The following is a 23,320-nucleotide window of genomic DNA, read 5'->3' on the forward strand; positions in this document are numbered from 1 at the left end:
GGCAACTATATTAGCTAAAAAGTGTTAATCTGTTAAATGGTGTGCAATTAATTGATTACCCTTGAGAGCCGATTAATGGAAGCTTTTTTGTTAGGACTTGTCTGCCTTTTCCCTTACTGTTATAAAACTGGAGAGGTACCTCCTTATCAGACTTGAGCAAATTCAGACCTGGTCATCAGCAACAAGTCCAGGATTTGTGAAACCATGAAACATGGCAGAACAATAGTTCTGACACTCCTACTTGTAAAAGGGGGATGTTACGGTGATGAAAGATGTTTGCATTCTTTATGCTTCTAACCCACTTCAGCATTGTTCTTCTATTTTTCTTATAATCCTGTCTATGTATTTGCTTTTTAGCTTGCTGTAATGTAGTTAAGCCAGGAATCCACTAGTGGAATTTCCAATGGATCTCGGTGGATCAATTTACTCTGAAAACAGGCAGCTGGAGCAAGGGGAGAGAAGGGTTCAACTCCCCCAGACTAAGGGGAAACAGCTCCCATCGAGGAGTTTATCAGACAAGAGGAAGTATAATCCGATGGCAATCTGAACGCAATCATGGGGTTTAACATTATTGCATGATAACCCACTACACGCAAATTCGGGCATTGGGAAGTCAGTCCGAACGCAATCATGTGGTTTCACGTTATTGCGTGATAGACTGCCACATGCAAATTCGGGCAATGGCATGTTATTTTTGGGCAATGGGGAGCCAGTTCGAACGCAATGCGCATTCACGTAATTGCGCTAAACTAGCAACTTTAAGTGAATGCGTTCTGGCCCCACTTTCTTTTCCTTTGAATTTAAGAGAAATTCCTCCCATTTGATAAACTCCCCAGATAGAAAAAATCTATTAATGAGGAAGAACACATAGGCCTGTTACAGACAGCCAAAATAAAGCTACTTCGAGTCACAGTGGAGGTATGGTGTTTCAATGATGCATGCATCCTAAGAGTCCAGAAGCCGGCACCAAAGCCACGCTCCAGTCCTTAGGGCTGGAGCGTGGCTTTGGTGTGGCTTCTGGACTCTTAGGACGCATGCATCATTGAAACACCATACCTCCACTGTGACTCGAAGTAGCTTTATTTGGGCTGTCTGTAACAGGCCATAAGTTAGAAGAGGGTGAAACAGTTTGCTTTTGCCTGAGCCTACAGGGAAGGGTGTGATTCCAACTCCTCTTATCCTCTTCCTTCCCCTCCCCAGGTTAATTACTACAAACTTAGTTTTTTGTGGGTTTTGGGGGCTATGTGGCCATGTTCTGGAAGAATTTATCCCTGAGTTTCGCTTGCATTTGTGGCTGGCATCTTCAGAGTTTCTTGGAAGATGCCAGCCACAGATGCAGGCAAAACGTCAGGAATAAATTGTTCCATAACATATCCGCATAGCCCCCAAAACCCACAAAAACTATGGATGCAGGGCATGAAAGCCTTTGACATCACAGGAGTGCAAACTACTTTTGCACTCTGTTTGCAGCAATGGAAGTAACCTGAGGACAGAAAAGGGAGAGTGGAAGGAAGAGAAAGAAACTGGGACATTTTTAAAGCGGCCGATAAAGTGGGATGGCAGAAGATTAATTGGGAGTGTCCCTGTCTACTCAGGACTCTTGAAGAGTATGATGCGCACACCACAGTCCTTTGCTTCAGATCATAATGTTCTCTACTTGCAGAAGTCTGGAAGTCCTTTTTGTTGCAAAGCACACTCAACTCTTGAGTGGAAGCCCCATGTCCAATTGTTCATTTCATTGCTTGCAACTTTATTTAATTGTTTGCAAATGGGAAATGTGAGTAACATACTGATCGCTACACCATCTATTTAGGCCTAGTATCATCACTCCAATTTAGGTCATCACACTGTGTTGGACAACACTGCTGAACACACAGCCAGTCTTTGTGCGGTTTTCACCCAAATGATTGTAGCAGCAGCCAGCAGTTCAAAATATTTGCTGTTCCTTAGGACACACACACTAAAAAGAAGAAGAGGAGGAGGAGGAAAGTGTGCCTAATTCTGATTTCTGCCATCAGAATAAATTGGAAATCAGCAGGCGCTTGTAGCTGTTGAAAAGGCAGCATGCAGAAGAGCCCATTAGCTTGCTATCTCTCATCAGTCCTGAGTCCAACAGCATCTGGGAAAATGTTTTTTTCCTATCAGCACAAAGTTGTTTCATTGCCCTTTGAAGCAGTTTTCGTTGCTTTTAAAAAGATTTCTTTGGGTTTTGGCGCCTAACCATTTCCCATTAGCTTTTTGTACTAAATTTGCTTCTTGTCAGGCACCTGGATTGTTAAAAAGAAGAGTGTAACTTTGTGCAATCTGCTTTCATGGTTGTGTTCCAGAAGGGTTGCATAACGTCATCCTATAGAGACGTGGTTTTCTTCTTATTTGGAGGAGGGACTAAGGCCTTGCCTGTCTATCCTGCAAAATCTTCTTTACCCAGAAGTCCTTTAGTGTTTCCCTCTGTTCCTGGAAATCTTGCATTAAAAATAAATCCAAAAACGGTAGGAAAGAGAACTAAATTCTGCACAATCAGATCTTGAAATCAGCTGTTATAGAAAGTCCCAGATACCCGAGCCAGTCAAACCGTACCCTCCACTATGTCACAGATGACAATAGGAACATGTGTGACCAACATCACGGTGTAGTCAAGACAGCAAAAGTTAGTAATGAGGGAGAGGCTGCTGTAGTTTGCTTTTGCTTAGGTCCACTGGGAAGGACAAGATTCTGCCTTCTCTTTTCTTCCTCCTGCTGAGTAAGCTGAGTGCAAACTATTTTTTTACTTATAGTTCAGTTTGAAGCAACTGAGGTAAGCTGAGAGCAAAGCGGGAGGATGAAAGAGAAACTGCGACATTTTAAAAGCATCTGTAAAAGTGGGACAACAGAATGACTCCCAAATCAAGGCAGTTGGAGAATATGATTAAATGGAGACAAAGCCAGTTTCCATATGAAGAAAAAAAGATTTAACTTCAAACTCAGGGGCTCGACAGACCACTCAGAAACAGCGGATTGGAGGCTCCTGTTTTAACTTCGGAGGGACACTGCAGCAGCCAAACCGCACGGCATCCCTCCGGAGTAAAAAGGACCTGCGAAAACCAGGTTTGTTTTGTGGCACGCTGCGCACACCATGAGTGCACCTGTCACGTGTCCATGACGTAAGCGCGGCACCCGGAGCTGCGGACACTGCGCCACGATTGCATCATACACGTGCACCCTGTATGGACGGTGCCGCATAAAGATGGCACCGTCCATACATGCTAGGGTTCTGGAGTGTGCGGATGCTGCACGCTCCAGAACCCTGGAATTGGCCACAGGCTGCCGCAAACCATGTGAAGGGGCCTCAGTTCTGTTTTGTTATGCCTTTCCCTTTTGAATAGGAGGTCAGGCAGTGTACCACTGTTTTGAGCTGAAACACAAATGTTGTCGCTTCCTGATGCCATCTTTCATTTATAAGCTTCCTATATTTTCCAATTGCTTCTTTACAACTACTTTTTCTTACTCTACACAAATCTGTTTAGAATGGAAGATGGGACAGCAGCATAATGCCTTTTGCCTAGTAGAATTAGGCACTGGAAGTCCCCACATTTCTGGTGTGTCCCTAATACAACCGCTGTGCCCCAAGCCTTTGGGATCTGAAGATTCCTCATTGGACTCATTGCTGGATGAGATCATCCCTCCAAATTGCGTATGAGGAATTTTTGGGAATCTTTTCTGAGAATATTGTGGTAATGGTGGTTTCTGACCATCCTGGGGCCATAGAATAATTCCCCCTTGAATTCTTGGGCTCTCAATAATAAAGGTTAATAAGCATGCTTGTGTGTTTGAACGGCTTACATGTGATATCTTGTCAGGAAAGAAAATTATAGCTATCCACACCTTTGGATAGCATCTCAACAGCGGAAGAGCATTTTAAAAAGAGAGATAACATTCTTTTTTGTTTTAATGTTCCAAAGCTTATGAGTTCAGCAGTCATGAGAAAAAATGTAGCCTCTGGTCATTTGGAACCCCTTAAAAGAGATTAAGCCTAGATGTTGGATTGCAAAGCAAATTGGGAGCATGGTAATGAGATATTCCATCTTTGAATAGCTGGAGATTAGCATAGCTGGGACTTTGAGGCTGAGTGTTTGCGTCCAACGTAGGAGGAGCTCTTGCTTTGCACGTATACTTTGCACAAAGCGCTGGTGGATCAAAGTCTGCCAGACAAGCTGAACACATATAGTTCACAAATGCAACTTTACAGCATATTGGACCTAATCATTAGAATCATTAGAAAAGACAATGATGCTGGGAAATGTAGAGGGCAGTAGAAAGAGAGGAAGGCTGTTCGATTAGGGAGGCGACAGACCTAAATCTAAAGGACTTGAGCAGGGCAGTTGAGGACAGGGCATCCTGGAGATGTCTCTTTGACAGGGTCGCCATGAGTCGAAGTCGACTCAAGGGCAGCTAACAACAACAAGGGCTAGACTATATGTAAGTGAATTGTGAACTGCTGCAGATTTTCATACATTTTCACCCATATTTAATGCTCCCCACTTTCCTGCTCTAATTTGTATCTGTTCATATCTATTCGCCCTCTCTCTGCTGAAAATGTACAGCCCTCCGAATCCATGCACGTACGTTCAATAATACGTATCCTTGCATACACTCAGGTAAAAACTATGAATCCTTTTTCTGTGCAGTTTTGAGCCCACTCCCCCCGCCGCAAAGAAGCTTGAGCTCCTCCAAATCGTACGGAGCGGGATCACATTTAATTCGAATGGAATAGGAGTATTTTAATTGTCTAGACAAGCCTTAGATGCAGCTGACCAAGCTTGTTACCTCTGGTTTTGCCAGACACAGGGGTGACTCCTCCATTGGCTGCAGTTGCTTCTGGCACAGTGAGAATGGGAAGGGCTGCTGCACTTGGGCTAACCCAACCTGGCCGACTTGCTTGTAAAGCCAAGGTGGCTCCCTCTCCCCTCTATGCTTGCTTCTCCTTCTCTTTAACTCATCCTCCTGGCTAACTTTTCTGAGGTAGCCTGCTACAGCCACAGCCTTTCCAAGCAGTTGCAGAATACCCTGCTGAGGCCAATAAGCAGGTGAGTTATCTTTCCTCTTCTTCAGCATTGCTGGCTGTACTGATGTCTCCTGCGGTTCTCTTATCTCCTTAGCTTTCATTGAATGTATCAGCAAGCTCTTCCCTAGTGAGTCCCTCCAGCTGTTTCCACTATCTGTTTCACCGTCCTGGTGCAAGAAGAACTCCATTTAGAAAAGGGAGAAAGTGCCCAGTGATTGAGAAATTGCTTTGGGATGAGCAATAAGTAGTAGCAACGGCGGTATTGTAGTTGGGAATGCTTACTGCAAAAGAGTACGTATGTCTATGGAAAACTAAATGTTAGGAATGAAAATCAACATGAATTTTTCAGGAACGATTTGTCAGCCGAACGTTTTGTTTCCTGCTGGCTGCTGCTTGTAAGACTTTCCCAGAAAAATCCATGTGGATTTTCCATCCCCGCTGCCATTTCTTACATGTATTCCTCCATCTAAATCATCTCAAAAGTGTTCCTGTGGAGGGAAGCATACCTTGACTCTGAACACATGCACAACCTCTTTCAGAGAGTTCAGCTCCTTGCCTCTTTTTTCATTTATTTAATATTTTCATGCCTTACCCCCCACCCTATGTTCAGTGTAGTTTGTAATAGCAAGGGGGAGCCTTCCTTCTTGCAATAATGATGAAATCAGAAACAAGGAGTGGCGGGAGGTACTAGAAAACGGTGCCAGTCATTCAGAAAGTTGTTCTAGGTGAGGCATTGAAACCTTTTGCAACCCAGGCTCCTAATTTTAGCTTGTAAAGGTTCTCAAGAGCCATAATCCAGAAGCAGACAGAGCTAAATGTATCAATGTAGCAGGCTGTTGCTGATCGCTGCAGCTGCTCCAGCCTCTTTCGCTATGGTGGAGCTAGGTAGCTGGATGCTTAGCCAGCAACATGTTAGGGCCTTGGATGCAGATGCCGTCTTCAGGGAAAGAGGATAGGGAGAGGTAAGAAGCTCAGGAAGAGCAACAAAATAAGGAGACAGCTCAAAGGAAGTAGACATGGACTTGCAGGAGACTCTGCACCAAGCAACAGGTTCTTTTCACCGCAGCCCTAGTCCTAGGCAATGAAATTTCTCCAGGGAGAGGATTGAGAGGACCATGAAGCCAGCAGCTCATCTCTTTTCTCTATAATCAAGCTGAGGCCAAGCAGAAGGGAGGCCAGGTGCCCAAGAGACAACTAGACAGGAGCCTGGCCAAATAATCCTCCTTGTTTTTAGGAAGACAGATATAAGCCCAAGAAAGGAACATTGGCTGGTAACCCTTGAGACCAGTGCAGCTCACCAAACCATTGCCTAGCCTTGGCTGCCCTGCTTCTCAGGAGCTACTCCAGGACAGAACCCAGTTCTGTTTGGTTCTCCAAATGGAGTGGCGCCCGTGGTCTGAGGAACTCTGGTCTTTTATAGATGGTAAATAGAACAAGAGGATGCTGTTAGAACAGGATATGGGAATGGTACCCAAATGGCAAAGAGGTCAGACAAGGCTGCATTCTATCATCCTATTTGTTCAACTTGTCTGCAGAAAATATTGTACATGGGACAAGTCTAGACTCAGAAGAAGGTGGAGCTAAGATAGGAGGAAGGCACATCAAGAACCTACGATATGCAAGCAATATCATACAGTGCGCCCGTGTTATATGCAGGTCGCCTTACGTGATATAATTTGACATTTTCCCCACTGTGTTTATCCATGAAGTATCTGAACCAGTATGTTGACTCTGCTCCAACTACTGCTTCTGTTCAAATGGCTGATAGAGTTTTGAACTTTATTAAAACACGTGTCTGGAGTCTGCGCTAAGCTCATGGAAAGAATTACACCTTGCCGTGAATGTGTTAGCTTGGTGTTCACTTTACAACGGCTAAAGCATCTGGTCAAAGTTTCCACTGTAAATCCAGTATTTTCAGGGGTTTTAAGCTTGGCTAATAAAAATTTTAAAATATGAAAACTGTATTTGAGACTTGGCTAAAAGAGGTTTTTTTGTGTGGCTAAGCCTTCTGGTGTTTGAATTTTTTTAAAAAATAAATCGGCTAAAATTCTTTTGATCCAATATAAAGCAAGGGTTAGTACAAGGAGGAAAAGGAGAGAGTTAAGGGGATCTTCTTTTGAAAGAAACATTCCTTATTTTCTCATTTTAAAACCCAAACTTGTGTTTGGAGGGCTGTTCTTTGAAGAGCTGTTGTGTAAGAGCAGACGTTTTCCAAGCACTGTATTATGTCCAAAAAAGTGGGTTATACGGTTTCCAATGAATCATCCTAGCCTGGCGAAGCTCCCATAGACTGTACTATAGGAGCTGCATATTATTTAGCCTACTTGTTAAAGTGGCAGTTCAGCAAACCTCGTGGAGGCATTATGGGTTCATAGAGAGACTTCCAACATTGCCTGGGGCTGTGTTCAGAATTGAGTGGTGGTTGCTGCAGCTTTTGGCTTTCCGAAATACGAAAAGGAGATATCCTATGTCCATTCTGTTTGGGGCAATACTTTTCATGCAGATGAAAGCTGCCATGTTCATGTGGGCAGAGTCCTCAGAGTAAGTCCATGAATGGTCTTGGCTTCACCAGAGGGAAAACATGCACTCCAGCCCAGAGCTGATAGCTTCTGTAATTTTGGCAGTATGGCACACGTCTTTCAGCACATGTCATGTTCAGGGGCCATCGATAACCCAGCTTTAAAACACTTCAGGAAGAATTTGCTCAGTGTAGTGAGGTATCAAGGCTGTATCCACACTGCAGAAATAATCCAGTTTGATGCCACTTAAACTGCCATGGCTCAATGCTGTAGAATTCTAGGAGTTGCAGTTTGTTGTCGCACCAGAGCTCTCTGACAGAGAAGGCTAAATGTCTCACAAAACTACAATTCCCCAAATTCTGTAGCATTGAGTGTGGTGTCAAACTGGATTATTTCTGCTGTGTGGATGCAGCCAAGGTGGAGATTAATGAAACAAGTTTGGCACATCAGGGCTCCTTGGCCACCTTGTTGCCCTTGGCGTACAGTATTAGAATGAGGGCATGAAGTTTTGAAAGCATCTTTGTGTGTTTTTGCTGACATCCTTACGCCCATAAAAGCAGCTGGCCTTCTGGAAGGCCCCTTTGAATAGCTTATAGGACGTAGCAGACCAGAAAACACTGGCACCTCGGTTGTGGCATCCCCTCCCTCTGGAGGCCTGGTTGGTGCCAACGTTTGAATCATTTCGGCGCCAAGTTAAAACTGGGCTTTTATTAAAGCCTTTGGGCGAAACCGATTTTGTCCAGGCTGCACATGTTTTATAGTTGTGTTATTCAAGATTGTTCTAACCAGTTTTAAATCGAATTACTGTTTAATCTATTTTTAGTCGTGTAAAATTTTGTAATTATTTACTAATTGTACTGTAAGCCACCCTGAGATCTTTGGTTAAAGGGTGGGATATAAATATCTTAATAAATAAATGCTACCCGCTATCCCTGGGGAGACTGTCAGCTACAGCCCTTTTCCCCAACACTTCTTTCTTGCACCTGGTATGAAAATTAAGAGACATAGCCATATTAGTCTGGAATATCTGTATGAAAAGGGATATTGTAGCACCTTTGGGAATGAGTGAAAGAAGTTGTAGCATAAGTTTTCATAGACTTGGCCTACTTTCCCAGAGGCATGGAGTGACCTAGTGCCTTTATAACCAAACTATATGAACATGAAGGTCCCTCCTGAGCATGAGTTCACTCCATGCCTCTGAGGAAGCAGACCAAATCAATGAAAGCTTATGCTACAACTTCTTTCAGTCAGTTAGGCTGCATCCACTCTACAGAAACAATCCAGTCGGACACCGCTTTAACTGCCATGGCTCAGTGCTGTAGAATCCTGGGAACTATGTTTTGTGGGACATTTAGCCTTCTCTGTAAGAGAGCTCTGGTGCCACAATAAACTACAATCCCCAGGATTCCACAGTAATGAGCCATGGCAGTTAAAGGGCCCAAACAGATAGGCCAAAATAAAGCAGCTTCGGGTCACTTTGGAGGTATGCTGTTTAAATGATGCATGCGTCCTCAGAGTCCGAAAGCTGTGCCAATACCACGCCCCTGTCCTAAGGACTGGAGCACACCTTTGGCGCAGCTTCTGGCCTCTTAAGATGTGTGTGTGTCACTGGTTCCCAATGTCCAGGGAAAAGGTGGTACCCAGAGACCCAGGTGGTTGTTCCTACTGTACGGATCCCACTTGCAAAGGGAAGAGAAGTCAAGGAGGGGGAAAAAGAAAACACTGTAGAGGAAAAACTTGAGTTATATTTTTGAAAAGGGGTTAATGGACAAAACAGGAGGAAAATGGTCACATGCTTTAAACCCACAAAATCCCTTAGTTAAATCTGGTCTTGTCAGTCATTCTTATAGGGCAAAGCGAGGGCAGGAAGAGGGGAGCGGCTGAGCTTATTCAAGGGGGAGCAGCTCAAGAAGGGCTCCCTGCGCCCGTGTTGCTGCTCACTTGTGTTGACAGTTTGCGTTCTCCATCCATCTGCAGGGCTTGTTCCTCATCTGGAGCGAGTGACAGACTGACTGACAGAGGTGGGCCACTGCGCTGCGTTGAAGGTATGTGGCATGTAGTTACTTTCTTGTTTCGTTGGCCCTGTTGATCAAAACGATCGCTGTTTGTTGACAATGAATCGCTGTTTTCTGAGGGCGAATCCGGACAGAACGGAGTGGGCCAGCTTGTTCATTGGCATTTGGAAAGTAAAGTTCCTTTTTTTAAAAAAATAAAATAAATGTGGTTTAAGAAGTATTTCTAATGGTATTTCAAGACTACCCCTCCCTCCTGTGCGTATTAATACCTTGGAAAACAGGTCCAAACCATACTAGCCCTGTGTGGATAATAATTAAACATGGATATTCATATTTAAAAATCCCACACACCATGATTTAGTTTGGGAAGATAAAGGCTTTACTTTGGAAAGCACATTTAGGAAGATGCTGACCAGAGAGGTCTATGTCATTCTGCTTGTATGATGGCTCTAGAGCAGGGGTTTCCAACCTTTGATCCGCCAGCTGTTTTGGACTTCAACTCTCAGAAACCTCTGCCAGCATGGTCAATGATGAAGGTGTCTAGGAACTGTAGTCCAAAACATCTGGAGAACCAAAGGTTGAGAACCGCTGTTCTAGAGGATAGAAAACTGGTTAGTTTGGTGAAATGCAGGCCATGGTTTGTGAAGCCATCTCAGTGGTTTCACATCCTGGTTTGCAGACATTGCTTAATCATGGCTTAAGAATTCAGACAATCATGCTTAACCACGGCCAAGCATGATCTCTTTCACACATCACACCATGGATTTCATTTTGTGTAACCCTTATCTAATATTATAGCCTAATTTGTTGTGTTTACTTTTATTTACGGTCCTAACCTTGTATACGCTTGCCTCATTTCATCATCCCAGGTTAGTTCCACATGGCCTTTTAGTGTTTTAAAATTGCATTTTAGGATTTTTAAAGACTTTTTTAAAATAAAAATTAAAGCGTATTTTAATGTGTGGTTTGAAATGTTCTCTGCCTGCGTACTTTTTAAATTGCTTTTATTTGTTCCTCACTTTGGGAGCCTTGTGGGCTGGAAGGCCAATATAGAAATGTCTTAAATAAATAAATAGTGGGGTGTTTAAAAAAAAAGGTTTTATCCTCTAAAAGTGCCAAAAAAAAATGAGAGTGCATCTTCCTGAAAACTGTGAAGCAATGGATTTCCAGGATTGCAAGGGAGATGGTTAATGGACCTGAGCCAGCTTTGGGGAATGTATTGGTGCAGAGCGCAGACACATCCCACAGTGGCCTCTGGGAGACCTGGCTGGTTCACAGTGGCTAATATCTGACTCGTGAGACCTCTGAGGATGAAACACCTACTGAACAAACTTGAAGTTCCTAAGCCCCTTGAATATTTAAATCTATCACACCACATCTGTGAAAGGAAAAGCCCCGTGGCATATACAGTAGGAAATAAAAGGGTTTCTGTCTCCAGTGCGGTGGTGAGGATTAAGGGACGTGTGATCATTGAAAGATCTCCATGGAAGCAGGTGGGGAGGGGAAAGGGGAAATAGGATTAATGGATGCGGGGAGGAAAGCAAGCATGTGAGCCCAAAGAAGTGATCAGGGGTAGGGAGGCAGGAATATACTTTATAGGCCACATAATTGGAATTTGGAGCACTGATTACCATTGACCATAGTGTGGGCCTTAGAAGACAGTATGGCGCTCCTGAGCTGCTTTCCACCAAGTAATGTACCGCCACCATGCATCTCATCTGGTAACATCTGTTAAAGAAAACATGTAACAGGGTGTCTTTGCATTCGTTTCTTTAAAAAAAAGTCCTACTTGAATTGAATTGCAAGTGAAAAATCTGTACCCAGTGATATCATGGCACTTATTTAGCAGGAGTGAAACCAAAAAAGGTAAGGGCTAGAGGCAGCCATGCGGCTCTCCTGTGATGGCTGTTTAGGCCTGAAGTGATGTTCAGCTGATGAATGATAATGGATAACTGGAAAGCATGCCATTTCAGCCAGGCATCACTACCTGGCACACTTGAGGCAGCTGTTCATTGTTTAGATTTTTGTGGGTATTTTGGGCTATGTGGCCATGTTCTAAAAGAGTTTATTCCTGACGTTTCGCAAACATTTGTGGCTGGCATCTTCAGAGGTGTTCATTGTTTGTTTAGAGTGCCTATTACACCTTGCCTTCAGCCAAAAAAAGCTTTCCAGAGGAGATTACAATTACAGTTACCCTCCATATCTCAATCATCCATGGATTCAACCATCCACAGTTTGAAAATATTAAAAATATGAATTCCAAAAAGCAAATCTTGACTTTGCCATTTTATACAAGGGACACCATTTTACTGTGCCGTTGTATTTAATGAGACTTGAGCATCCACAAATTTTGGTATCAACGGGAAGTCTTGGAACCAAACCGCAGTGGATACCAATGACCCACTTTACTTAGCTTGGCAGTTCCCTGCTCGCAAGCTTGTAATATAAATAAGACAGGATACACAAGTAAAAGAGAACAGTGGGGTTAGGATCAAGTTCAACTATTTCTGGCTGCTCTCCTTGCCTTCAGAAGCCAAAGCAATGGCAGATGGAACATGGAGGAAAAAGCTCTCACTAGCCATTGAGTTCCATGCAAAATAGATCTGTGCTTAGCTGGTCTCCTTCTCTGTCAGAGGCTAGAACAATGGATCACTTCTCGTCATTTTGGCTAAGATCAAGTGTGCAGAGGCTAGAAGAATGGCAGCTGAAATATAGGAGGAGGGCCTATCACCAGCCCCTGAGGCTCAATCACAATGGAAATGTGTGTTACTGTTCTCCTTTGCCCTCATAGCCCAGAGCAGTGGCAGTTGGAACATGAAGGGAGGTGTCTCTAACCAGATGCTGAAGCCCACTAGCAAGATTGATGCCAGAGAGAGGGGCTATAGTGGTAGGCACATGCCTTACATGCAGTGGGCCCCAGGTTCATTCCCCAGTGTCTCCAAATAGGGCTAGGAAAGAATCCTGCCTGCAATACTGAAGAGCTACAGCTGTTGTTGTTAACTGCCCTGGAGTCACACCCAACTCATGGTGCCCCTTTATATGAGACATCTCCAAGATCCTCTATTCTTCACTGCTCTGCTTAGATTTTGTAAATTCAGGTCCATGACCTGCTTAATTAAGTCTATCCATCTGGTATCTGGTCTTCCTCATTCCTTCTACCTTTCCTAACATTATTGTCTTTTCTAGTGATTCATGCCTTCTCATAATGTGGCCAAAGCATGCTAGACTCAGTTTGATCATCCTGGCTTCCAGGGAGAGATTTGACAGCCAGCCAAAGCTGACAGTAACTGAATGAACCAATGTTCTGACCTAGAAGCCTGTTGTATATAATTGGCCATCCTTATCCATGTATTCTTCATCCACGGATTCCATCGCCCATGCCTTGAAAATTGTCAAAACTGAATGAACCAATGTTCTGACCTAGAAGCCTCCTATATATAACTGCATCCATGGATTCCACCAGCCATGGCTTGAAAATATTCCAGAAAGCAAACATTGATTTTGGCATATATTTTTTTATAAGGGACACCACTGTATATAATGAGCATCCACAGATTTTGGTATCCGGGCAAGGTCCTGGAACCAACCCCCAATGGATACCAAAGGCGCACTGTACTCTACTCTGGACACCCCACAAGCTATAGGTGCAGCTATCATCACCACTCAAGATACAATGCCTGTTATTCTGTGAAATTTTGGATTAAAAAAATATTACCCTGGAGGCATTGAATGCCATGGAATGATAAGACAACTGAGGAAAAACAAAGATGGCAGCTCCAGCTCCCGGGGACCTGTTGCATAGCACCTTGTTGAGGGCCTCCTCAGTTGGCATTCCTTTCAGCCAGCTCTCTGAGGCAGCCCTTTTTCTGTTGATCTTTTACTTTCCCTGGTCTGAAATCCGATCTTCTAGCCTTTTCTTTTTTCCACCGTGGTTTTGCTTGACACGCCGATACTTATGGAGGTTTTCTAAAACAAGGTTGTTGGCAATTAAAGGGAGCTTTGTAAAAAGCTGAACTTGCTGGACCCGGTGGCCTTACACTCATTTTGAGGAAAGCTTCTCTGTAAGCTTTTGGCGACTGAGAGATGGGTCTTGCCAGCTCAAGTCTGACCTTCAGGAACTTTCCTGAACTAGTTTGTTTCAATCTCTAGGTCAGACTTCGTCTCTCTCTCTCTCTCACGAGACGGTTTGTCGGTTGCATCCCATCCCTGCAATTGAACCTCTTTGGCTGATGGACTATTTATACTTTGGGGTATGCTTTCCAGCTCTTCCACATCAACAATTACGCAGTACTATTATTTTTTTGTTGCTGGGACACATAGGTAAGAGCAGGCAGGCTATTAAAAAGCATGATGGGCTGGCAAGCGGCGTTGTCTGTCTCCGTGAGACTGCTCCAAATAGAACAGGTTGTTTTTTTAAAGGATGTCCATGCCCCACTTATGCCCTGGCTTAATATGTAGCAGAAAGCATTGATGTTTCCCCAGCCATCCTTTGCCAATGACTTTTCTGGACATCTCTCTGGCAGGTAACCTTAGCCTTTTCCACCCTGCTCAGGTTTTCTCTCCTTTTGGCTGGGAGAGCGTCTTCTGAGGCTCCCCTCCCGCTTGTTGCAGAAATGTAGCTTAATGTAAACCTAGCTCTGAGGCAGCTTTTTCTCATTTTTAAACTATTTCATATCAATTGCTGGCCCTGACATTTGTTTTCTTTGAATTTTGGTTGGGAAACCGGTCTACATTTCTCAGGATATCTCTTTAGGAATCTTGGCAAAGCCCACGCGCCGTATCTTTTGAAAAGACTGTAAATGTAAAACAGAAGGGAGATATTAAAAGAAGCATAAACAAGTTTTCTTTTTTCTCTCTTTCTCTCTCTCATTGCCCTCTGCCACCCCAGATTCAGCTCTCTCTCCCTCTTTCTTTTTCTCTCTTCACTCTTCCTCCTCCTTGCCTTAAGATGGGTGAATTTAAGGGGTACCAACACCCTTTTAAGGTGCAAACCATGGTCTGAACTGAATGGGACACATGTATCATTAGTCCTTACTAATTTATACCCAAATATCTTTGGTTACGGAAACTAGGATAATACACTCATCCCTCCTCATTCGCTGGGGTTAAGGGCACAGGACCCCCGTGAATGTGGAAAAACCACAAACATCAAAAACACTATGTTTTTATAAGAGAGAACACCTTTCCAGGAATCTGTAGGTCTTCCAGTACAACTCTGTGGTCAACATTTGCCAGACATTGACCATAGAATTGTGCTGGAGGAGCTACAAATGCTTTGCGGAGGGTTCTCTCTAGGAATCTCTAGGTCTTTCAGTGTGACTTTTGGTTAACATTAACCATAGAGTTGCACTGGAGGACCTAGATATTCCTAGAGAGAACATATTAATAAAATGTGTGGATAATCAAATCTGCAAAAGTCAAAGCCACAAATGTGGAGGGAAGAGTTGTATGAATACAATGAAGGAAATAAATGCACAAATAGTTGTCTTTGAAGCCTGAGGCTGATCCAGATATATCTTGCTAGTACTGTAACCATAGGATAGGAAAGGGAAAGAATAAGAGTCCAACCTGATAGCTCTTCTTTTCCCTTCATAGAACAAAGCCGAGAACTTTTGAGTGAGATCCAGGCATCGATTTCTCATCCGGTTGCTGCTTTTGGGAAATGATAGGAATCACATTGGTAGCACTTTCGAGGGCTCCCCAGTGTGTAAGGAGAGGAGATTAGAAACATCTAGTTACAGTTTGATGCTGACCTCAACCAAAATCTTCTAATCTTCTATCATGTGGAGAATAAGAGGGAAAGGCAGGGATGGATGCAGTTGTTCAGGCAGTCAAAACTTAAATCATGGGTTAGTGTTTTGAGAATCCTAAAATCTTGCTTCAGTTCTTTAAACCACAATCTTGTAAAGCAGGTGAGTAGAGTTGTCTATATTATAGACCTGTGTTGCCCTGCAGCTAAGCTTGTGTTTTGTCTGAGGCCAACTAGCAAGGTGATGTTTGTACTGAAGTCTTCCTGCCTCTCATCTTGTTTCACTTTGTTACTAAGCTATACCATTTCTCTCTAAGGAGATCGAGAGTTTATCCTGTGAATATCCTGGAAAAATTGCGTAATTATGCGAAACAATTCCACATGAAGTTGCACAAAACCCGCCATCAAAGTGGTCACAAAGAAGCATTAATGCGCATCTTTTTACTTTCGGGATTTCAGCGACAATGCATTCCCAATATCACTTTATTTGCACAATTTGCACAATTGCGTGTGATAATCATTCACGCAATTACTCGCCATTTCCACTTTCTTTACAGGATGCTTTAAATGGGCTTTAATTTCTCTTCAATGCTGAAATTAGGCCCAGTGTGATAAACTCCTAAGTAACTTAGAGCACAATCCTAAATGGACAAGAGCCAACTTTTTTTTTTCCCTGCCAGATCTTAGCCGAAAGAGAAGCTCTGCTGACAGATTGTTCTGCTGGAAGATCTCAAGAGATCAACCAGCAGAAAGGCATTTCTACCAGCTGAAGAAATTTGTGGCTACTCTTTAACCCTCTATAGTCTCCACATTTTTCAGTTAAGATGTTGCCCACTCTGGAAGAAAGGCAGCATAACACATGAAATGAAAGAATGAATGAATGAATGAGAATGAATAAATTAATAAATTAATTTTCTGAGCAAAATCAATACAGTGGACCCTTGTTATACGCTGGGGTTTGGTTCCAAGATCCCCCATGGATAACAAAATCCGTGGATGCTCAAGTCCCATTAGATATAATGACATAGCAAAACGGTGTCCCTTATAAAAAATGGAAAATCAAGGTTTGATATTTGAAATTTATACTTTTTTTGAACATTTTCAAACCGTGGGTGTTTGAATCCGTGGATAAAAAATCCATGTATAAGAAGGGCCGACTGTACTGTCCAAGGGTCAGCTGAGTTAACGCTAGGCCAGCTGAAGTTGCTTTGCACCCAGACTCCTCTGAGCCATATAATCCACCCCGCACACTTAGAACATCTGGGAAGAACCTGTTGGAAATACCATCTTCCAAGTACGTTGCCACATCTCAGATGGCCTTTTCATTAGTAGCCCTGAGGATCTGGAATAGTCTTCCCAATGAGCTCTGTCTTATGACCCCCCCTGGAATCATTTAAAAAGAGCCTTAAAACCTTTCTCTTTTGTCAAGCCTTCCCCCCTGAAGAATGAAGCTTATATCTCTGATGCCATCCATTCTCTGCCTACCCTGGATATCTATGTTGTATGATTGTTTTTAGAGTTTTTGTACTACTGAATTATGAGATTGTTTGTAATGGTTTTTAATAGTCTGTAACCCCACTTCGATCCTATGGGAGAGGCGGGGAAACATAAATAAAATTTATTATTATTATTAAGGAATACTTGTATGTATTTTTCTAGCCTAACATTCAGCCGCCATTGTCCCTCGGTTGGAAAAGGCTTGGATCTGGTGTAACTCAATTCCTACCTTGCCCTATCCCTATTCCACCTTTTTTCACCTCTCATCTATCAGCAGGTTTTAGCCAGCAGAGCAGTTTTGATAAGAGACTTCTCTGTCAATGGATCTCTAAGATCAGGTGGCAGAAGACCATTTCTGCCAACAGAAGAAAGTTGCACCTAATCCTTACCACCAACCACCCAACAGCTGCTGCTTCTTTGAGTTAGGATTGCATTGGTAAACCCTGGTTATACTGTAAAATCATTTTCTCTGAAGATTTCGAGGTGATGTTAACAAGGTCAAGACCCCTACTCAGAAACAACCATTGTAGTTGTTATCTGGAGATTGTTGAAACACATTCAACTGTCATCGGTGGTTTGGCATCACTGGTCGGGTACATATATATAAAGTATAGTTCCTTAGTATTTGTTGTGGTTAAGTCTTACACTTCATATAACTAGGCAATTTCTGAATAGACTTGTATAGCAGTAATGGGGAACGTCCGCCCCTCCAGATCTGGAGTATAGTTCCCATTGGGAACCTTTGTGAAATGTTAATGGGAGCTGCAGTCCCATACATGAAGTGCCAGATATTTTGCCACCTCGACTGTATATAAATCTGGTAAACCGTGAAACTCTTTTCGGATGCTGGAACTTATCAGCTCTGTTTGATCTCATTGAAACTCTAATTGGGTAGATGTGTTTTTAAACCAACTATTATAAGGGCCCTTTTGAAATGCCAGAAGAAAGTGAACCAGCTTCCAGGGCAATGGCAAGACATGGAATAATTGTGGGAAACAACAGTCGAAAAAACTGAGATGGCTAATGAAAGATAATCTTAACAGATCTTTAAAAAAATAATTCCTTGCTCTTAATAGTGATGACGGATTTCAAACAAGATGGAAAGATGATTCATCTGAAAGCTTTTTATCAGCAGGAACTGAAGTACTGTACATAATGGAATGCACTGTGTTGGGTGGTAACCAAGAATGTTTGCCTGTGTACAGTGGAAACCATATTATTTTATTTAGTTGTGACTTTTAGTGAAAGCTGTGGGTTTTGTTGTTTTAATTTTCATTGTTATTCAGTGCTTTGTGTAGATATCATACGTTTAAGGGATTGCAGACTGGCACTTCTGGCAGTTTTAAAAAAATGGAAACCTACTGATTTGAGAGCAAACATTATCACACGTCTTGGCAATTGCACAACTGGGGCTGCTTCTGCTATTGCGTTGTCTTTTGGATTACCTCCCTGCCCTATGCCCTACCCAGCATGCCTCAGTATTTTTTTTGTACTTTTTCACACAATTTTGAAATTCTGCTAATGCTATTTGAGTTGTAAAAAAATACAGTAGAAATAGAAAAAAATTGAAGGCATTCAAGCCACTTGAGAATAGTGAGAGGGAAGGTGGAACAAGGGGAACGAAGACCGCATGACTGGCGATATCACAACTGCCCCAGCAGCAATATTTTGTACCTGGGGACTAGCATGATTGCCAGTTCATTGATAGGTTTTCCCCATCAATTAAAAAGGATGACTTAACTGCACTTAACAGTGGAATGCACTACCTCTAGAGTGTGGTGTAGTCTTCTTCTTTGGAGGTTTTAAAACAGAGGCTGCATGGCTGTTTGCCAGGAGTGCTTTGATTGTGTCTTCCTGCATGGTAGGGTGTTGGGCTGGATCAGGGGTAGGCAACCTGCGGCCCGCGGGCTGGATGCGGCCCGGCAAGGCCTTGGGACCGGCCCCAGCCCGGTCCTGCCGCTGATTGCCGCCGGGGCCTTTGGGGGGCAATTGTCTATAGAAGCCTCAGAAACATGCATTTATATTAACATTTTTTTTAAAAATCAGCAAATTTTTTCGCGTGTCCTCCATTTTTTTTAAAAAAGTGTCTTCCATTTGAAAATTTTGTCCTACATTTGTCCTGGTTTATTTATATATGTAATTTTTTTAAAAAAAAATTAATTATTTATTTTTTGACTTCGCCCCCCCAGTTGTCTGAGGGACAGCAACCCGGCCCCTGGCTCAAAAAGGTTGCCTACCCCTGGGCTGGATGATCTCTTCCAGCTCTGTGATACTATTGATACTGAAGCTATTGTACTTTATACATATCATGCAATGACATGACTCACTGGAAAAGACAATTAAGGCACATTAAAGTTGAAGGCAGCAGGAAGACCACATTGCAGGTGGAGAGACTCAATCAAGAAAGCCTACAATTTTTGCAAGGCCTAGGCAGATCTGCTGATAGGAACTCATGGAGATTTCTCATTCATAGGGTCACCATGAATATAGGGTGTATCTACACTGTAGGAATAATGCAGTTGGACATCAAGTTAAGTGCTGTAGCTCCAACCTATGGAATCTTGGCATATGGAGCCCTGGTGGCGCAGTGGTTAAATGCCTGTACTGCAGCCATTCACTCAAAACCACAAGGTTGCGAGTTCAAGACCAGCAAAAGGGCCCAAGCTCGACTCAGGCTTGCATCCTTCCGAGGAGGGAGCTAAAATGAGTACCCAGACTGTTAGGGGCAAATTAGCTTACTTGCTAATTAGCTTACTTGCTGTTCACCACTATGATCTTTGGAATAGCGGTATATAAATAAAACAAATTATTATTATTATTATTATTATTATTATTTGTAGTTTTTCATAGTCTTTAGCCTTCACTGCTGAACAGTGCTGGTCCCTCCCAAAACTACAAACTCCAGTATTCCATAGGATGGAGCTATGGCAGTTAAAATAGTACCAGACTGCATTATTTCTGCAGTGTAGATGCATTTAAAGCCAACTTGTTGGCAAATAACAATAACAGCAAACAGCCTAGAGACTGCTCTAGTGCATGCCACTGCTCATACTCCAATAGTTGTCTGAGTTCCACCATCGATCTTATTGGAGAGGTGACATAGAAATAAAATATTACTAGTACTACTACTACTACTATAGCATTGTAGGAGCCAGATTGTGTAAAATAGAGGTAAGGAAACTTTTTCAAGCCAAGAGAATACTTGTAGACCATATCTAGCCTGCCAAATCCCAAGATTCCCATCTTTGGCCCATGGACAGAGCAGGTGGCAAATAATTGCATTGAGTTTGTCAACTGGTTGATGTATTGCTTCATTTCATTGCCAATGATAATTTTCCCTCTTAAATTAATAATATGTAAGAGGCCTAGAAGTACCTTCATTCCTGACTGTGATTGTATGGATAGAAACCCAAAGCTAGCAGTAAAGCCAGACCTTATCCAGTGCATGACTCTGAAGAGTCTTTGCTCTGAGCGTAAAGAAACTAATTCGTCCCATTGTTTTTCCTCCCTAAGAATAGCTGGAGCCGCTGTAAGCAGACAGATGGTTCACAGATGCCATTATTGATGGTTTTGCATTAACTATAACCACTGTGGAAAGTCTTGTAAACTCTAAAGGGTGAGTGAGGGTAAGGAGAATTCTACAGATTTGGCCAGATAATAAAACCGGTTGATAGTGATGAATGCATTTATCTTCAGGCGAAGCGAAAGGAGGGAGGAAGACTCTGGAGCAGCTTGGGCTTCGCCACTACTGAGTACATAAAACCCAGTCTATAAGGAAATTAAAACCATTCTTGTCTCCTGTTCACCCACCCTTATCCACCGCTACAGTGAAAACAATTTCCAGTTAATGTGTGACCTGATATGCACTAGAAACACATGGGCTTTAATCACACGAGCATTAGCCTCCGCTTCAACGTCAAAGTGGCTTTTATTGCTCTTGGGAACTTGGTGACATCACCCTGTTCTTCACAAAGGATTTCCATATTTCTGAAAGTGTGCTGGGAAAGGCTGGTTCTTTGCTGAGGGTGGAAGGAGAATAAAACATGAAGTAAATCAGGCTGGGATGCAATCGATACATCTCCATGTCCATAGTGCTTCTAATGGGATTTATTTAAGTATTCCAACAGTGGCGGATCACATACTTTACATGCAGATGGCTCCATGTTCAGTCTCCAGCATCTCCAGTTCAAAGAATCGCAGAACCATAGGGTTGGAAGGGGTCTCATGGGGCACTGAGTCCAACCTCTTGCAGCATCGAAAGCATCCCAACTAAAGCATCCCAGCAAGTAGCTGTCAGCCTCTTTTTAAAGATGTCCAGAGAAAACACCCCACCACTTCTCACAGCAATTGATTCCATTGCCAAACCACTTTTACAGTCAAGAATTTGCTCCTGACGTTCAGTCGCTATCTATCTTCCTGGTACTTGAAACCTTTAGACCGGGTTCTGCCCTTTCGGACACCAAAGACAGGCCTACCCTCTCCTCTCCCTGACAGCCCTTGAGGTATTTAAAGAGGACAATCTTGTCACCTCTCCATCTTCTCTTCCTCAAGTTGAACGCCCTCAACTTTTCTTCCTACGTTTTGTTCTCCATATCATCCTTGGAGGCAGAATTCAAAGATATAGCTGTGTTAGTCTGTAGAATCAGTACATAGAGAGATCTTGTAGCACCTTGGAGACTAACTAAAGAAAGAAGTTGGCAGCATGAGCTTTCAGAAGGCTTAAGTCTACGAAAACTCATGCCACCAACTTCTTTCTTTAGTTAGTCTCAAAGGTGCTACAAGATATTTTTATCATCCCTGTTGCCCTTCTCTGCTCCAACTTCTGTATAGGAATCTGCTCCATCTTCTCTATAAGAATCTGGTAGCAACTCAACTCTTGTTGAGTTTGCTGCCAAAGAGCGTGTGGGATTGTCAGAGTAACCAGTGCTATGCGTGGTGGACAAACAGAAGGCAACTTTTTATATCTCTAGATTATGCCTCAGTGCAATAGCTCCCTAGGCTGCAAACTATAGTTCACTTACTGATCTGCAAAACTTTGTCGCACACGACAGCTTTTCCAGCTGTAAAGCAGAGCACTTTTCAATGTAAAACCTTTTTGCACTTTCAACAGCCTCTTTTCTCCAGTCTCTGATCATTAATCAGTGATAACAGTAGGAGAAGCTTGCAGGCCTCTATAGCTACTGGATCTACTGTGTGTTCTCTTGGTTTTGCATTTTCTAAAAATGAATCACAGCAAGACTAAGGCTCATGCGCTTGCTCTTCTTCCTTCAGGAGAGGACAAGTTTGGCAGATTTCACTTCAAGTTTGGATTAACTGCAATTTGTTGTGTTGTCTTAACCCATCTAAGATTATTAATCTCATTATCATAATGCTAACGGATGGTATGATTTGGCACAATGTTTCTTACTCAGAGGCATGGGTTTCTCTTCCATATTCTGTCTAGATTCATACAAGGCACAAATAACACTTTGGGCTCAAAAATGTTTTTAAGTGTCTTGTGGTGGAAATAGACTAAACCAGCTCTTGCGAGGACCTCAAAATGCCTGTGGTTTTGAAGGAATATATAACTGTCATTCCAACCAGATTGGTCATGGGTTGCTCATATGGTTTGGAATTGCCGGTGAGAAGGCATATGGCAACTTGGAGATCTGAAGGAGACGGTTGAATGCTTTTGCATAATGAAATTTACCAGATCTGTGGGCAAACACTGTGGCATCTCTTTATTTTGTTAGAGTACTTAGGATACAATTGGCATTAAAACAAAATGGATGATACTCTACAGAGCTGAAGTAGTGTGCCAGTTAGGGACCACAGCATGTGGGCTCTCCTATAATGCATGTGTAGATGCAGAGGTGTGCGCACAAGTCTGGTTGTCACTGAATCTCTTCAAAGTCAAATGGGGATGGGGAAATTCAGACACTATTGACACACCTATCGGTTCAGTGATTGATAACATATCTGAATCCTTTTGCGTATTTTCAGACATGTCGTATAAAGGCTGTGTGTTGCTATTCCTAGGAAAATATCTCTTTATTTATGGTAGGTATGTGTGCCAAGCCAGCCTCTCCATTGCAGCAACATGTTTGTGCATGAGCATGTGCAGTATGTATGTCCATTCAAAAAAGTAAGTAGTTTTTCCCCACATCATGTAGTTATCACCAAGGCCAAGATTATATTCAGCACTGATATAATCTAAATATTGTGCAGCATTGTGTAGGGGGTTGTGTGTTGGACCAGGGTTCAAATCCCTCTCTGCAGTGGAAACCCACTGGGTGGCAAGGTACACTTCCTCAACATAAGAGGAAGACAATGGCAAATGCTCTATGGGTGAATCTTGTGGAGAAAACCCTATGCCACAAGTCTGGGATCTTTCTCTGAATATGCCAGCCACAGATGCTGGTGAAATGTCAGGAATAAACTCTTCTAGAACATGGCCACATAGCCTGAAAATCCCACAAAAAAACTATGGATGCCAGCCATGAAAGCCTTCGACTTCACA

At 42.8% G+C, this 23,320-nt stretch overlaps 1 protein-coding gene across 2 annotated transcripts in view; it reads left to right on the forward strand.

Annotated features, from left to right (window-relative positions):
• The window catches only part of COL8A2 (collagen type VIII alpha 2 chain), a 133,578-nt gene that overhangs the window by 49,188 nt on the left and 61,070 nt on the right, over window positions 1-23,320 (forward strand). The window contains exon 2 of one of the 2 annotated variants that reach the window (XM_089478208.1): window positions 9,538-9,605. The gene's annotated coding sequence lies outside the window, so the exon portion shown is untranslated. Of the gene's footprint in view, window positions 1-9,473; window positions 9,606-23,320 lie in introns of those variants that run through there. The other variant, XM_089478209.1, reaches the window with a different exon arrangement.

This window comes from Sceloporus occidentalis, unplaced genomic scaffold, assembly GCF_023333645.1.
Source record: "Sceloporus occidentalis isolate IW3139 unplaced genomic scaffold, rSceOcc1.0.p SCAF_13, whole genome shotgun sequence".
In the NCBI taxonomy this organism is placed as follows: domain Eukaryota; kingdom Metazoa; phylum Chordata; class Lepidosauria; order Squamata; family Phrynosomatidae; genus Sceloporus; species Sceloporus occidentalis.